Source organism: Meriones unguiculatus, chromosome 1 (assembly GCF_030254825.1).
Source record: "Meriones unguiculatus strain TT.TT164.6M chromosome 1, Bangor_MerUng_6.1, whole genome shotgun sequence".
Taxonomy (NCBI): Eukaryota; Metazoa; Chordata; class Mammalia; order Rodentia; family Muridae; genus Meriones; species Meriones unguiculatus.
In genome coordinates this window covers 191,607,034-191,625,809 of record NC_083349.1, presented here as the reverse complement: position 1 = coordinate 191,625,809, position 18,776 = coordinate 191,607,034, and the positions used below count along the sequence as shown (strand labels likewise).

Sequence of the window (18,776 nt, the reverse complement as noted above, 5' to 3'; positions counted from 1 at the left end):
AACTGCTTTTCCATAAAAAGAATGGTGCTACCTACTCTTCAAATGCCACTAATTAAGAAAACCATTGATTGATTTTCCTCCCCTAGGGAATAATCGGGCTTTCCCTTGAGAATGAAGAAAATAATAATAATGAGATGTAAAGAATGAAGATGACTGTGTGTTTTGAGAAAATGTTTATGCAGTTGCCATGGGAACAGCATGTGGGCATTCAAAACAGCTTATATCTTTGTATTTGTCAAATATAAATCAGATATGGATTGTGTTTATTCTCTCTCAGCCTAAATTTAGTCTGACACATATAGTTATGTAAAAAATGCTCCTGCTTTATTACATTTGCTTAATGTTTGCAGGGGTGTAGAAATACTAGGACTTTCATATTTTAAAGTCATATACTTGAGGCATAGAAATAAAATTTGGGCAATAAACAGCAGATAATTCCTGAATCAAACAGCAGCAGTCACAGTGCCCGCTGCTGTGCTGGGCAGTGAGTTTCATCATTAACAGAACTGATTATTTTTTTTCTTAATTGAAATATCTTCACAAATGCTGGACATGACTGATACCAGCTAATTATTTTGGGGTAATTTCAAATTCAGAAACGTATAATTTGGTTAATTAATGTATATGACTTTCTGTCTCAAGGGAAATAAGGCTTAATAGATAGATATTCTTAAATGACTGTTAGAACCTTTGTTCACCAGATGATTATCTTAGATTTCATGTTTTATAAGGGGAGACATGATTTCCAGAATTTGAGAAAAATCTTCAGAAAACTTATTTTGCGACTAATTTTTTTTTTCATGAAAATGTATTTTTTTTATTTTTCATCAATTACACTTTATTCATTCTGCATCCCCCCATAAGTCCCTCCCTCCTCCCCTCCCAATCCCACCCTCCCTCCTCCCTCTGCATGCATGCCACTCCCCAAGTCCACTGATAGGGGAGGTTCTCCTCTCCTTTCTGATCTTAGTCTATCAGTTCACATCAAAAGTGGCTGCATTGTCCTCTACTATGGCCTGGTAAGGCTGCTCCCCCCCAGGGGGAAGTGATCAAAGAGCAGGCCAATCAGATTATGTCAGAGGCAGTCCCTCTTCACATTACTATGTAACCCAATTGGACTCGGAACTGCCCTGGGCTACATCTGTGCAGGGGTTCTGGGTTATCTCTATGAATAGTCCTTGGTTGGAGTATGAGTCTCTGGGAAGTTCCCTGTGTTCAAAGACATACAACATAGGACAAACCCACTATAACCTGTGCATCTAAAGAAACTAAGCAAGAGAGAGGACCCTAACTAAAATGTCCAATCCCCATCCGGAAAGGCAAAGAGGATGGACATCAGAAGAAGAAAACAGGAAACAACCTAGGAACCTACCACAGAGGGCCTCTGAAAGCCTCTGCCCTACAGACTATCAAAGCAGATGCTGATCCTGATGGGCAACTGTTGGGCAGAGTGAATGGAATTTTATGTAAGAACTGGGAAATAGTAAGAGCTGGAGAGGACAGGGTCTCCACAAGGAGAGCAACAGAACAAGAAAATTTGAACACAGGGAACTTCCCAGCGACTAATTTCTAAGAGAGTACATAAAATGCAATCCCTACCTGAAACCAGTGCATCTTAGTGGGCACACAGAGAATGCAGGGACAGGTTGCTTTCAGTAGGCGCTCTTGATTACCAGCTTGTCTCTGTTACCTTAGCCTTTTCAGGCCAGCCTATCAGTTTATTGCTCTATATTTTTTCCTTTCCGATATTTTCTCAAAGACATAGTTAGTGGATTGCTTATGGGCATAATATCTTATTAACGCAGTAATTGCCTATATAGTCCATAAATATAATAATAATTTAATGAGGCCAAATAGCTGTATAGATTGAACGATGAGAAAGGTCTAGTCAGAGAAAGCTTTGCAGAGAAAATAAGATTTAAGTCAAAATTTGAAGAAAAACATTTCTAGGCAGTATTTTGACAATGCACATTGAAAGAACAGAAATACATATTACAGATATATAACATATATATCCTTGAAATCAAAAGTTGTACTTCCAATAATTTATCTTAGGAAAACAAAGATATGTGCAAAGAATAAATTAGAAGAATGTGTACTATACCCCGTTTATGACAAAGAAATAATTGGAAACACTTTAAACATATGGGTGAATAATAATCCTAGGATAAATCTGGAAAATGAAAGAGTGTAGAACTATTTAAACTGATTGATGTTATAGAATATTTGTTCAAATGGAAAAATGCCTGTGATCTATTGTTTAATTAAAAAGACAGAAGTTTCATTGGTATTCTATCACATCTATGAATCATTTTGAGGAAAACTGACATCTTTGTGAAGTCTTCCAATTGAAGAACATGGTGTTTTCCATGTGTTTAGGTTGTTAAACCTATATTAGTATTTCAGTAGTGTGCGTGTGTATGTGTGTGTGTTTGTGTTTATGCATGCGTACAAGCAGATCTTTCTATCTCGCTCAGTCTGTCCATGAACCTGTAATCCTTCTTCCTCAACCTCTCAAATAATCTCTCAAGCATGCGCCACTGTGCTGTGGCCTTCTTACCACACTGCTGCTACAGGTGTTTTCCCACATGGAGAGCCGAGGATTTCCTTTTTATTTATTCCCTTTGTTTTCTGAAGCCAATTTAAAGGGTATTTGTAGGGGGGGGTTTCCCACTTTGGTTTTGTGTTTTTGTTTGTTCTTTTGACAGAGGGTCTCTCTCTGTGTCACCCCAGCTGACCTTGAATTTACTGAGATTTTGCCGGGATTATAGGATTGTACCACCATGCCCCATTAAAAGATAATTTTAATTTCCTGTAATATATTACCTATAAGTAAAAATGTAGTTGATTTTTATGTGGTGCCTTTCTATCCTATAATCTTCAATTATTAATCTTAAGTGTTTTTTTCATATTTGAGATTATGAAAAATATTGATGAATATATAGTCATGTCTCATAAAACTGGCATCTTTCATTTTAACAGTTTGCCTCTTTTTTCTTGCCTTTTTGCACTGTCAGACATTTAGTGGGCATGCCTTTCTCTCAGCAGGGAGAAAGTGGGCTTTCACAATGGTGATATGTATGGCTCTGGCTGAGTTCAGGGCTTCATGGTTTGCAGGTACTCATGAATCTTTTTTTTAATATAACTTATTTATTTTTATTTTATACACATTGGTGTTCTGCGTGCTTGTATGTGTGTGTGATGGAATCAGATCCCTTGGAAATGAAGTTATAGACAGCTGTGAGCTATCATGTGGGTGCTGGGAATTGAACCTGGGTCCTTTGGAAGAGCAACCAGTGCTCATAATGGCTGAGTCAACTCTCCAGCTACTTCTCTTGAATCTTGAAGAAGTTCCTTTTATTTCCAGGACACTGAGAAATTTTATTATGATGGATATTGTGTTTTCTGAAATGATTTTTTTCTATAAATTTGTATCATAGGCTTTCATTTTGAGCTTTTAGTATGGTGAGATACATAGGATAATAAATTAATATTTAATTTTTATTACTGAAATGAGTGTCAGTTCTCTGTGATGTGCTTTTCTTTTGTGTATCACTGGCATCTCTCATAGGAAAATTTTTTTGTTTATGTTTGAGGGATATAGTCTATAATGGGGATTAATTGTTTTTTTAATACTGTTTTGTCTCTGGAGAGTTGGTTTAGTAATTAAGAATACTTGTTGCTCTTGCAGAGGACCCAGGTTCAATTCCCAGCACGCAAATAATAACTTTGTCATGATGCCCAAGTTGAAAATTCTATACCTTGAAACTTTGCTTTTTCTGTGTGTAAATTATTCAAATACCACATACAGTTACCTTTGAGCTATGGATATAAAGTATAATTGAAACATCAGTGAATTTTGCCTTTAAACTTGGGTTCCATCCTCAAGTCATCGTACATATATGCAAATATCCCAAACTCCCCCTATCAAAAAAAATGTCTAAAATCTGACATACTTTTGTCTTTTACATAATTATTTAAGAAAAGGTATACCCTGAATATAAATTTTTATATTTTTGCAAGCCTCTGCTAGTATTTCTGGCCTGGAATGCCTTGTGAAAATGCCACAACCAGAACCCAAGAGGCTGTTATAGATAATCACCTATATCAGAAGGGATCTTTCCAAACTGTTGGAGTCTTGGCTTTGTGACTTATTTCTGTAACCATTCTGTTGTAACCCCAGTCAATAAGCTATATTGTACTATCTGTAGGCCTCTTTATGAACATACAAAAATGGACTGAAGTTGGGAAGGAATCTAGAGACACACACAACCTAAAGGTATTTGGGGTTTTGGTAAATAGGGAGCCAATGTAAGCTTTCCGAAAAGCAGATTCTTTTGTGACATGAATTGAGAAACATTTTAATGACCACATATGGATACAGTTGGAGAGGGCCTAAGGGCAAAGAAGGCAGCAGGAAGACTGCCAGAGAGATCTAAGTATGAAAGGTGACCAAAGACATGACAAGACAAATGGCTTTGGGGACAAAAGAAAAATATCATCTGGATTTCACTGGGTGTTTTAAAATACCTTTTCCTATAAATAGTGTAATTCAACAAAATCTTAAAACATGCTAGCAAAGCAGTGTGCAGAAATTGCTTTGTTCTGTCAGAAATTAGGTACTCTGGGGACTCCAGTGGGCGGCATGTGCACATGTGCATTAACTGACTGTTTCCTTTGCCCCTTTGTATACTGGGACCCAGCAGGAAACCCTGGCTTATCCCTGGAGGAAGTGTCTCTATGGGGCATGCTTACAGAACGAAAAGCCTTTGTTTGAAACTAACTGACCCTTCTAAAGCAGCACTTTTTTAAAAAGAGCTTATTCAACTTAGTCAGACTTTGCCCATCTGGTAAGTCAGAGATAAATGAAGGTCAACAGCCATATTGCTCTAAAAGAGCTGCAGTGTACTGGGGGAGGGGAGACAGCTAAGAATGTTGTATTGAACAATTGAACATTGAGCTGGATCACTAACCACTTTCCATATTTTGTTAGCTGGGTCAGCCTTGTTATCCCGGTGCTTTTTGTGGGAGAGTGAAAGACTGTTTAGTTTAGAGCATTATAAAGAGAAGAAGCATCTAGGATTAGGCACCAGGTAGTGTAGTGTTTCAATACCCTGAACTTAATTTTGCTTTGGTTACATTTCTGATGCGAATATTGTAAATAAGAAGCTATTTCAGAAATAAAAGAATACAGTGGTTAAAAGTTGGTTTGCATGTTATTAAAATATATCCAAAGGGATTCAGTTTTGACCCTGTCTTCATTTTTGTTCAGAATTAGTGGTTTTGATAAACATAATAAAATAAATAATAAAACAAGCCTAGAAATCTCTAACATGAGCCTGTAGTCACACCATCAGACTCTTCAGAGTTGCTGTTTTCAGTGAAGAAAAGGGTGTGTATATTAGATATGCATGCATGTTGTGTATGTATGTAATAGGATAGTAGTAGTGGGAATTACTTAATAAGTTGAAGTATTTTCTCTATAACATTACTGCTCTTCCCAAAAAACTAGTCTTGCTTGAGTAGTGGCTGCATAAAACAAATAAGTTCTGTTTACATATTTTTCTTGACAAAAATTCATGATTTTTTTTTGTTTGGTTGGTTGGTTGGTTGTCTTAGGGTTTTTTTCCTGTGTTTGGTTGGTTTGGTTTCTGAGACAGGGTCTCACTGTTTAGCTTTGGCTTGCCTGGAATGTACTATGTAGACCAGGCTGAACTTGAACTCCCAGCGATCTGCCTGTCTCTGCCTTCAGAGTGCTGGGATTCAAGACTACCACACTACCGCACAGACCTCTGCACTACCACCCCCATCCATCCATAAAGGCTTTCTTCAACCACTGTTAGAGCCCACTGGGCACAACTGTGTGTGCAAGCAGCACATATTTCATGTGGTAATATCCAGATTGCATGTTTAAGTGGTTAAATTATGAAGAAATTTGGGTGAGGAAAACATATTCTTACAAATGTTTTTATTCCAAGGGAACATTTCTCAGACCCTTACCATTCAAGAAAAGGCATGTGCTACAGTTTGTCTGTTGATACTAGAAGCTAAAGCTGAGACAATGGGAGGTGGAGGTGAAATTAAGTTCTTTTTAGATTGGGTTGAAAGAATGGAGCAACGACTTCAGAGTTTACTTAGCAAGTGAAACAAAAGCCATCATTAGTAACTCATATGAGTACAGATACTTGAAGCTTTTAGATGATAGTGTCAGAACCCCTGGAGCATTACAGGTAGTTGTGAGCTGCATCTTCACAAACTTTAGTCCTTTGCACAAAGTGCCTGCTTTTCCTGCTGAGCTGCCTCTCCAGCCTCAACAACTTATAATATTAATAAAATAATAGAAGAGAATAATAGTACTTGTTCTTCCCATAGGCTTTGTTGGCTGTAAGCTAATTTCTCTTTTTAGACTGGTGTTGGACATCTTTTAGTAATTGTCATTTCATTACAATGAAAATCATTCAGTTGAAGAATATAACAAAGTGGTAAAGGGCTTAGGATGCTTAATGCTCAATACCAAAAATAAAATGATTACATTCAAGAAAAAATGTTGCTTTCAATTTTAAGACATCTCTTTAAATTCTGCGTGTGTACTTGCATATATATATACATATATGCATATATATTTATACACATATATACACATATATGTGTATATATATAAACATGTATATATGTATATACATGTGTGTGTATGTGCACCATATGCATGCCCCGTGCCTGCAAGAGGGCATCAGCTACCCTTGAACAGCAGTTATAGATATGAGCTGCCATGTGAATGCTTGAAACTGAACCTGAGTCCTCTCCAAAAGCAAGTACTTTCAACTGCTGAGCCATCTCCAGCCCCTGCTTTTCAGTCTTTGGTATGCATACTAAACCACAGGCTAGCTCAGAAGCACTGAAGACCAGAAAGATGACATTTCTTTATTATTATTATTATTATTATTATTATTATTATTATTATTGGATTTATTTGTTTGTTTATTTCTCTCATTTATTACATCCTGACTCTGGTTATTCCCTTCCACCTCCTCTCTATCCATTCCTTCTTATTTTCCATTTAGAAACGGGCTGGCCTCCCAGGGATATCAATGAAACGTGGCATATCAAGTTGCAAGAAGATTAAGCACCTCCCTCATATTATGGCTGGATGAGGCAGCCCAGTAGAGGACAAGGGTCCCAAAAGCCAGCAAAAGCATCAGTATTAGCCCCTGCTTCCTCTGTTACGAGTCCCACAAAAACATCAAGTTTCACAACTATAAAATATATACAGAGGGCCTAGGTTGGACTTGTGCATGTGCCCTGATTGTTGGTGCAGTCTCTGTGAGTCCCGGTTTGTTGATTCTGTAGGTTTTCTTCTGGTGTCCTTGATACGTCTGGCTCCTGTAATCCTTTCTCCCTGTCTTCTCCTGGATTCTCTGAACTCCACATAATGTATGGTTGTGGATCTCTTCATTTGTTTCCATCGGTTACTGGCTGAAGCCTCTCTGATGACAGTTGGGTTAGGCACCAATCTATGAGCATAACAGAATATCATTAGGCATCATGTCATTGACTTTTTTTTTCCCAGTTTTGTTTGGTTCTGTAGGTCTCTGGGCCATCTGGCCTCTGGTTTCTAGTCCTCTGGGCAGTGCAAGGGATGAGCTCCCTCTCAGGACATGGGTCTCAAGCTGGATCAGCCATTGGATAGCCACTCCCATAGTTTCCGCGCCACCTTTACCCCAGCACATCCTGCTGGCAGGACAAATTGTATGTCAAAGGTTTTAGGGTGTCCCAAACCTTCCACTGGAAGTTTTGCCTGGTTACGGGAGATGGCAAGTCCCCCATTACTAGGAGTCCTAGCCAGGGTCACTCTGATAGATTCCGGGGAGTTTCTGTAGCACTAGGTTTCTACCTTGCCCCCAAAGAGCCCCCACTTCCCGTTGACTCTCCCGTACTCACTCCTTTCATCCTCTCCCTGCCTGGTCCTTCCTGTTCTCATCCCACCTGCCACCAGTCCAGCACAACATCTGTCGTGGGAATGCAGCCACTTTGGAAAGCAATGTGATGATTTCTCAGAAAAATGGGAATCAACCTACCTCAAGACCCAGCTATACCACTCCTGGACATATCCCTAAAGGATGCTCTCTCCTACCGCAAAGACAATTGCTCAGCTATGTTCCAGGCAGCTTTATTCATAATATCCAGAAACTGATGTCCCTCATCTGAAGAATGGATAAAGAAAACGTGTACCTATACACAATGGAGTATTACTCAGCTGTTAAAAACAATGGCATCATGAAATTTGCAGGCAAACAGATGGAACTAGAAAAAAAATCATCCTGAATGAGTAACTCAGACCCAGAAAGACAAGCATGCTATATACTCACTTATAAGTGGATATTAACTGCAAAGTAAAGAATAATCATGCTATAATCCACAGACCCAGAAAGGCTTAAACAATAAGGAGGGCTCTTGAGCCCTTAGGGAGATACATAGATCTCCCTGGGAGGGGAAAATGACATTTCAAAGATGCTCAAAGGTGCTACCAAAAGTACTAGTCACTGTTTTGGCTGAATACACACAGCTGGTCTGGGTAGAGTGTTAATAAGGCAGGGTCTCCTGTAGTCCATAATGCCATTGAACTTGCTATGCAGCTGAAGTCCCGGGCTCCCGCTCCTGCCTCCCAGATTACTGTGATTACAGGAGGTCACTGCCATGTCCAGCTAAACAGTAGATTTTGTTACGCATAGCTCCCATCTCAATATTCTGAATTTATTCTTTCCTACTCTATCAGCTGTTTATGGCCTTTAGTTTGCCATTTAAAAACTGTTTCATGATATATACTTTTTCTGTGGCATCTTCAGTTTTCACCTCCTTTTAGTTCAGGGCTGTCATGGTATGCCCCCGGGGAGCCCCTCCCGCTTCTCTGTGTGATAGAATTGAATCTCTGAGACCAGTCGATTAGAAGATATTTTCTCATTTTATTAGCGACCACAGGATTCAGAACAGGCTGTGTGACCATGAGAAAATTTTTGATTTCTTTGACATTTCAATTTTTCTTCTGTAAAACCAAAATAAAATGAAAATTTTCTTAGTTTGTAAAATAGCAAGATAATTAAAATAGCTAGTGATTAGCAATAATATGTATTAAATACCTGGTATAATATCCTAATGGCCTACAGAATAATAAATATTTGACAGTGTATAGTTAAACTTTATAATGAAGCAAGCATTAAGAATGATTTAATTTTCTCAGTGTCTGGCATTTCATTAGCACTATTCTAACAGAAAAGGTGTGAGTTGATTTCTTTTTGTTTGGTTTTGGTTTTTTGATAGTGGGTCTTGATATGTAGCTCAGGTTGACTTGAAATTCATGATCTTCCTGCCTCATCTACTAGCACTGGCAAATTGATATCTGTGAAAAAAAATTAAAGACTAAATTTATGTTTTCACTTTTGCTTACCTCCATGTTTAAGCAGGTCATTTAGTGACTCTGGAGGATTTAGAGTCAAACCACCTTTTGAAAGTCCATTACAATCCTTGTATTAGGAAGAGAATAAATTTTATATACCCAAGCTTTTTTTTTAAAAAAGGACATTGATTGCATTCTACTTTCCTACCTGGATTTGTTAGGCTGATAGCCCAAATAGTGTAATTCTTATTGCATCTGCCCTTGAGTTCTCTAGTGCAGGGAAGACACTTGAAGAGCAACACAACTGCCCATTGGAGAGCATGACATAAAACTGACGTCACATTGGCAGGCTCCGAAGGTAGCATACGCCCATTGACTGTTTTTAAGCAGCATCTTTGATTTGGCCCAGACCTCCTCAGGTCTTCAAATCGGTATTTTAGTTGCTACTCAAATCTTTCATACTGTTTCCTAGTGCAATTCTAAAATATACATGTATAGGCTATAATCAATTTTCTAGAATTTCCCTTTTTCTGTCACATTAGCTAGTTTTTTATAGTGGACATAAAATGTTTACCCAATTAGATGCTTCATAGCAGAGATTATCTTCAGTAGAACATGTATTTCAGAATAATTTATTATATCAATATGGTATCAGTGTAAATTCTAGCTGGTGGAATTCTCATCTGTTAAAATACACTCTCACACGGCTGGGCGTAGCGGTGCACATACTTGCTGTCATCTGTCTCACTTCAGCGCTAATTGAAATCAGGCAGCCTATATTTCAAGATATCTGTGCATATTACCAACCATCTGGCTGTTCACAAATAGACGTTTAATATCAAACCCGGGTGCTGCGCTCCTATATAGGACACACATAGTCTTACTGTAGTATCTGTTTGCAACAGAGCGGTCATTAGAGTCCCCAAACTCATAACAATTTAGTGTAATTTATCCCACATGACTGACTATGTGATAGATATTCAAAATGATCTGTATTCATTCAAAATTGGAAAGACAGAGGAAGGTTGATGTTTGCCCATTAGATAAAGGACATGTACAACCATTTTCTTTTTATAACTTAGTGCTTTTTTAATACCAAAGCAAGAAATATTTAATAAAAAGTTTGGTGAAAACATGCATTTCTGTTTAACATTTTATTATTTATCAGTCTTTCAATCTTTAAAATTAGGTTTATGTTTATTATTTTTAACAAAGTTGGGATTTTTACATATGTAGTTATTAGTCTTCTTTTTTACCCTAAGTATTAACTTATGAGTAGTTTTCAATTAAGTACTCATTTCCACTATAATAATAATAACTGTAATATTTTGGCATGTTATAATATCATCTTAAGTCACCAGTTCCTGTTATAGGACACATCTTTCTCATTTCCCTGGTATAAGTAGCACTGTAGGAACACCAGGAGACACTTGTGTATACATGCGGGTTGATCTTTGAGCAGATCATTGCCTTCTAATTTAAATGCCTAGACATTAATTGCAGCATCAAAATGCACGGAGACTTTCAGTGTGCTTCATTTGCTTTTGTTTCTATCTCATATCAGGGGTGGCTATTTTGATACGTATTGCCATAGCATAGCATTCCTGGAGAGAAAAAAAAAAAGACATAACCTGTCTACCGACAACCTGATTGGTTTTGTAGACTTAGAAGTGTGTGGAAAGAGATTCAGCCTGGCCAGCTGTTAAATGTGGACTTCGTTGTTGCAGTGCTGGGGCACTCGGCAGCTGACAGACTCTCCCTCTTGTCTTGACTTCTGTGGGGTTTTAGAAAGGCTTTTGCTGAGATGCTTTGATGAATTTCTCATATATTTGTCAGCTCCCATCATACAGAAGCAATGGGCTGTATCCTCTATTGAGTAAGATATTCTAAGTGATAATCAACAGCATTGCAGCCTTTTGGGGTGGTGCTGTGGTGGTGGTAATAGTGAGAACTAAACCCAGAGCCTTGCCCTCCTAATAAAAAAATCCAATCATATTTTACTTTTGTCATATTTAAATCGTTAGCCTCTTGGAATGCATTCATTCTTTTTGTGGAAGAGGGAATGTCGATACCTATATTCACAATATGTAAGAAACAGTAATTAAGAGAGATTCAACAGTTGTAATAATGAAAGAATTCCCGGCTGATAAATGTGTCAAATTCTAAGACAATCAGTTTAGTGTTTTTTTAATTAGTTAATGAAGGTAGTGTGCTCTGAAGATAATGAGCATCTTATACATGCTAAATACTGGGGGTTTTTTTTGTGGTGATGATAGTGTGAAAGCCATCTTCACTTTCATAGGATCACAATGAAAAAAGGATTTTAGTTCTTTTCCAGTCTTCATAGTCCAAACTCTTAAGTATATATGGACATTGGTATAATTGGAACACAGACAACCCTGTAATTGGCTTACTTAATTGCAACTTTACCTTCTACTGGGAAGAAAATTTGGGGAAAGAGATCAATTTTAATTTGCTCTATATAGGTCCATCATATATAGGTCTGTCACATATTAAAGAGGATTTATCTGATACCAAACCCTTATAACCACAGTCTGTAATTTTCACTGACCAAAGACTCTGGCTTACAAAGAAAATTTTTGTACTGGCTTGTTTTTAAAGTAGTCCCCATTATTTAAACAAGCAATGGGTATACTCCCTATATAGTAATAGCAAAGTTTAATCTTCTCTTGAGAGATTATTGAAGAATTTCAGGACTATCATTCAGTCATTTGCTGAATCATCTCATTTCCATTATTTTCTATCTTTCTGCCAGTGGCCTAATTAAGATTTTATTACCTTCCATCTGCAATTTTAAAACTTCCTTCCTATTAATCTCCTAAATACAGTCATTTTCCATATTGCAGTTCATTTATATCATACATATATATTAATCTAATCTAAAATAATAGATAAAATTATATTACCCTTCTGCCTAAAATACATATTTGATTGACCATGTTCCTAGACCTAGTTGACATTCAACAATTCAGATAACTTAATCCTGCTCTTGTATTACAGCATTATTTCCCACATCATGTTCATGTGATTCTTCACCTTTAGGTCTCTGCTTGAATAACCTTGAACATCCTACATTTCTATATCCTTGGCACCTCATATTCTCTTGGCGCCACAGACCACCTGCAAATTGTGGGGTGCTGAGTGGATAGCAGTGGACCATGTTAAAGCCTGTAGCCTTTCTGGTTTTGTGAACCAAAAGGGAGCAACTTGAAAATTATGGTGTCTGAGGAAATGCACCCAGAAAGAAAATTAACCAAAGCTTATTTTTATTTTCATTTTCTACCTACATTATTGACTGAGTCTTGAACCTTACAAACTCAGAGTAGAGTCAGATCTCCTGGCTTTAAGCAAAACATCTGCTACGTGAGGAAAAAGAAACATTTGCAGTGAGAGTTATAGTCATCTGCTGAAACAAAGAAAACTTCTCAATAGAGAAAAGTGACAGAATCAGGAAGCTCAGTATAAGATTCAGAAATACTTGACATGCAAAGAACTGAGGGAATGGAGCTGTTGAAAGATGATCAGTTGGTTCCAACCCCCAAATGAGCCAGATGTTGGAATTAAACCAGCATTTTAGCATAGCTATTAAAGTCATTGTCAGCACAGTAAAACAACAACAGCAAATGTTTCAGTCCATGAAAATCTCAACAGGGAAAAATAAATAAATAAATAAAAATCCAAGTGCACATACTAGAACAGAAAAATACTAATTCTGAAATGAAAATTTATTTGGGTGGGTTTACCAGCTGAATAGCAACAGCAAAGGAAAAAGAAAAGATTTCAAATTATCTAAGTAAAAACAGGAAAAATAAAACTTCAAGGCAAGGGGAAATACACAAGCCCTTAAAAGTCAGTCAGATGGCTTTCAGTGACCAAATGTACATTGGAATTGGATATCAATAAAAGGAGGAAGGGACTGGAACAAAAAGAGTTAAATGACTAATGGCTGAAACTCATACATCTGATGAAAGATAACAATTTACAACTACAAAATGCTAATTAAGCCAAGCCAAATACACAAAAGGGGTCCATACATGAGCTGTATCATAGTCAAGTGCTGAGAACCAAAAGGACAGCAAATATTGAATGCAACAAGAGAAAAATAGCATGTTACATATACAGGAACTGCTTAGTGAATGTTTGGCTTTTGTTCTAATCAGAAATCCTTTAAGAATAGAAGAGAGGAGAACAGCATTCTTAAACCACTAAAGAAAAATAATTAGTGTAGAACTCTATAGCCAGTGGGAGTATTCAAGAATAAGAGCAAAGTAAAGATTTTCAGATCAAGCAAAGTCAGGAAAATCCAGTACTACGAGACCCGCATCAGGTCTCCATCCTGCAAAAATGTTAAAAGAATTTATCCAAGATGAAGATAAATAATTCTAGATAGAAACTTGAATTTTGAATGAGGAACATAAAAATACTGGATATCTGGAAGAAAGGCAAGACCTTTTTAAACCCTTCTTTTAATTTCTTGATGATCTGTCTAATTTTTAAACCATTGTGAGATTTATGCTATGTGGGGGAGTCATATGACCCTGTGTAATTACATACATATATTTTAGGGGAAGTAATCTATTCTTAAGTACAATGGACTTAGAAAGCTTAAGGATATAGTCTGTAATCCCTACAAACAACTTATGTAAAGAATGTAAAATATAACACAAAAATCCAATGAACAAGGACTGGAGAGTTGGCTCAGCGGTTACAAGTTCATACTTCTCATGTAGAGACCTTCGTTCAGCTCCCAGCACCTACATGAGGCAGCTCATAACCACCTGTACTGCAGCTCCAGGAGGAGCCAATGCCTCTGGCCTCTGCCACCTGCATTGAGTTACACATTACACAGACACACATACACACTTTTAAAATATTAAAAGAAGAGAAATCCAATAAAACTTAAATTTGAATTCAACTGGAGCCTAAAATAACAAATGTATATGTTCTCAGTAACATAATAACTGCTTCAAAATGCATGCAGCAAAAATTGACAGAATTAAAGAGCAAAAGAGACTTATAATCATACTTGATTTTAGCATCCTTTTCCCAACCAAACAGCTATATGATCATGAGAACAGTATTTCAGCAGCTCACTTAACGTTACAGCAGGTAGTGACACAGTGCGCATTCTCTCTGTGTGTGCATGGTGTACTTATCAGAGTATGGTCTATCCAAAACCAAGTCTCAGATTTCAGAAGGGTAGACCCTTAAAGTTTATTTTCTGTCCCCAGTGAAATTAGAGTTCAATAGCAAGAAGATATTTGAAAAGTATACATTGTCAGGAAAGGAAAAATCACAGGGTAATTAAAATATTGTAAACTGATAATGAAAACAGAAGAATATACCAAAATTAGTAGAATGTACAAAAGTTTTAATTTAAAAGAAGTTGTGTCTTTAAATGCCTGTGTTACATAAGAGGAAAATTTCAGTGTAATGGCTGAATTAGTAAGCAGATTGTAAAATCTGTAAAGAAATGCAGGACTAGAAAAGCTAAGCAATAGTGCCCTGTACAAAGCTGGAGGACCCGCCCATTCTGTTTTAACACTAGAAGGCCAGAGCAATCCAGTTAGGTCACAGGATGTAAAGAAAAGAAATAGATTCTTAGAAAAGAAACAGAGGTAGGATCTAGAACTAGGTGCAGCCGTGCATGGTCAGTTATTCATTTCCTAAACAAGCATGCACAGCCGGTCACTGGGAAAGGCTCATCTTCTCAGCAAAGGTGCTGGAACAATTACCTGTGTGAGCCACAACCTTTCCTTTTACCTCACAGTCAACAAAAACTAAAGTAGATCATTAATTCTAAATATCAAAGCTTAATCTTAAAAATATGGGAGCGTGCTAATAGCCTTAAATAGTTGCTGGCATTCATGGAATAAACCTACCTTTATTCTTTCTGCTAAAAGTAAAGTTTCATTTCTCTGAACACTGTTCTAAAAATATCATCATTTCCTCTGTTTTGTCATTTGTGTACTTCTGTTTCCCTTTAGTCTCATTTTTTTCAGGGTAGGACACTTATTTTACCTTGGTTTCCCCAAAGCTTGTTGTGGTTTTGTCCGAAGCAGCGGAGAGGGTTTGTGGAAGCTACAGGTTAGCATCAACATCCTGTATCTCTGTCTATTTTTTGTTTAAAACAGCATCTGTCACTGAACCCAAAGCTCACCAGTTGGCTGGTCTATATGCTCCTGGGATCCTTCTGTCTTTGCCACCCCCGGCACCTGTACTGGATATTTCACATGGGTGCTGGAGATCTGAACGCAGCTCCTCATGCTTGCATAGCAGGTATTTTATTTATCAACTTGGTCTTTTCCCTAGCCCTCATATTACCTTCACTTGATCAAATGTATATGATAAAACTCCACTGTACTTGCTAAGATTCTAGTTCATTCCATTTCTTTAATGAATGATAATGTACCACTATCAAAATATATTAAATATAAGGAATTTTCTCTCTACACATTTCCTTTATAGATTCAAACACACACATATACACTCCCCCCTCCAAAACTCCTGGATTTTTTTTTTCTGGTACTGAACTCTAGAAAATATTATGTGGATCTTTCTCTAGAGACCTTTTGGGTAATAACTCAGATTTGAGAAGAGTTCAAAACATTCTCTAATTAACTCTTCCTTACATAAACTATCTATCGAAAGCCAGCCTCAGCAGGTAAGTTGCTTGTAGCCAAAACCGGTGACCTGAGTTCTATTTCTAGAACTCATACAATGGACACACAGAACTGCCTCCCACACATTGTCCTCTGACTGTCACACAAAAGCCAAGGTATTCATGAACACACACATACACATAAATATTAAAATGATAAGTTTGTGGTATTAAGTCTGAATTGATGAATTACTTCTCACAGGGATTTTAAAGTTAACCTTGCCCTGATTTGTTGCATGTAGTTGGTCTTTTTGCTAGTGTTCAGGTTAGAGAAAAAAACATACGTAAGCTGTCCCCAGCTCAGCCTCTGCTGGATGAGAGCATGCTGTGTTTAGAGCAGGGACGGCCTGCTTTTTTCCTCTGAACCACATTAGGCAAACAGTTTTCTTTGGCTAACAAAACACAAACTAATTAATGCTCATGAGGAAAACAAAAAGTTGTGTGCATAAGTTTCATGACAGATAAGCAAAAACATCCTCATATGTTAATTTAATTATATGGTGCCCACTTTTAGAGCCCTTTAAAATTGTTAAACAGATCCTAAGTTTGTGATCACTTAAAAAATGAACATGAACATATCATAGTAATAAAACTTCATTTTAAAAGTATTTATATTATAAAAGTTTAATAAGGCCATATGAAATCAGTCAGATATTTAGTATTGTATTTAAGAAACTAACGGATCAATCAGCATCAGGCTTAATGGAAGTAAGTCGTAGTTCTCAGAGAGTTCAGAAGGCGTTCATCAGACATTTGGGTTCCCAGTTTACTATGGGTGTGCCTCACTCTTTAAAATCATTGCTCGTGATGTAGGTGTTCGCTGGCTGTGGTGTCGTGCATAAGGTGATTGTGAAGTGAGGCTATCTGTCCCTGGAAAGATGAAACCTATGAAAGTGTAGTGAAGATATTACCAGATTTTTTTTTTTTTTTGGGGATTGATTTTTTATTTATTTTTTTGTTTGTTTGTTTGTTTGTTTGTTTTTTCAATGCAGTTTATTCAGGAACCTTGAACAATCCTTGGACCCCGGGGAAAGCCAGCCCACAGCTTAAATAGCCTCTGGGTAGCCAACCCAGGCGTGCCACGGGGGCAATGCAGATAGGTCCACATACATGGAAGCAAGCCAGATCCTCAGCCTTAGCCAAATGTGGAGTTGTTCGTGACAGAGAGCACTCACCATCGGGAAGGTGGAAGGCAGAAACCAGCTCCTTCTTTAAGGCACAGCATTCCGCAGCTCTCTACAGTTCCCCCTTTTTGTTTTAGACGCATCAGGCAAGAGTAGAGGTCTGATCTCTGATATTAGAAATAAATTGGGACTTTGTACCGATGTTCATTTAGGTGTCATCCACCCAAAGAGCATCAGACCCGTCTGATACCTTTTTCTCAGAGGCGGGACCTGGGGCATCAACCCGCATGCAATCAGACATGCTCTTCTCTGGGTCCAAAGCGGCTGACCCTGAGTGCAGTGCTTAGCCTCGCATCCTGAGCGTATCATTTTAGCTTTTAAGGTGAATGCCAGAGTGCAGCCCCCTGCATTTGCCAGAAAATTGACAGGTAACTGAAACTGGAGTCAGAATTACACCAAAATACTCATTATTTTCACAGGAATTTTGAAGTCTGTTATCTCAGATAAAAAAAAAATCTGAAATTTTTGTATCAAATCAAAGGGCAATGCTTATGATTTTTGTTATTCACAGGAACACATTTAATTCACATGTCAAAACACACAAAATTACTTACCTTGATTTCAGCCTGCCATAATTTCAGTTGTTTGTTTTTTTAAATACTGCTATGACTTGAAACATTATGTTGATCAGTTGGTTTTCACCTTAGAGACCATTTATTCATTTAAATGAGTACTTAAATTCACTGAAAGTCCTAAATTTTTAAGGTAGTTTTAACCATCAAGTCCTGGAAATATACATACATATATGTATTTGGTAATATGTCATAACTCATAAATTCTTGTCATTGTTTGTTATTGATTCCGCCATTTTTCATAAAGTAAATGTAGCCATAGTCAAAGTTAACATTTTTAAGGCATTCCTGGAATTAGCAATAATTTAGTCTCTTGGCTCTTATGAAATTCAGTCTCTGATAAGTTACATGATGTCATCCATTTTTAATGCTTCTGTGCATAAATTTTCTTAATGTACTGTGTAATACTACTTCATTAAACATGAGATTTTTGACAGAAATTACATTGTCTTTACTAATCTTATAAGTCTCTTTTACTGCTAAAGCACCAACAGTAATGATACCAATGAACAAAGAAAATCATTTAAACATGTTTTGCTCCTTTATACTAGCTAAACTTCTTTGTTTGGTTTTCTAATTTCTTCAGTTCACCTGGCCACAGGCTGTGGAGACAAACTGACTTTAGAAATGTGTGGTTTTTTGTTTTTTGGGGTTTTTTTTTTTAGATCATATAATTAAACCATGCTCTTCATATATAATCTTAATAAGCTCACCATCAGTAAGTGATTCTAGTTATTTTCCTTTAAACATGCTGCCACTGAGCTATAGAGTCTGGTTCAGTATAACATTTGAAAAAAAAAAAAAGCATTTTATTGAAGACTTTTTTCAGTTCTCCCTACTCTTGTGTACTTCTGATGCAGCCCTTGATACACACTAAATTTGTTAGCATGTTTTGTCTGAGGACTTGAACAAATTCCCTACAAATGAAACAGAGTGCCTTCCTAAGT

The 18,776-nt window shown here is 37.2% G+C and overlaps 1 protein-coding gene across 3 annotated transcripts in view; it reads left to right on the top strand.

Moving 5' to 3' along the window:
* Window positions 1-18,776, top strand: part of Peak1 (pseudopodium enriched atypical kinase 1) — a 239,720-nt gene that overhangs the window by 113,057 nt on the left and 107,887 nt on the right. Inside the window, exon 4 of one of the 3 annotated variants that reach the window (XM_060374279.1) lies at window positions 15,547-15,691. The exons of the other annotated variants lie outside the window; for them this stretch is intronic. The gene's annotated coding sequence lies outside the window, so the exon portion shown is untranslated. The remainder of the gene's footprint in view (window positions 1-15,546; window positions 15,692-18,776) is intronic. 3 annotated transcript variants of the gene reach the window in all.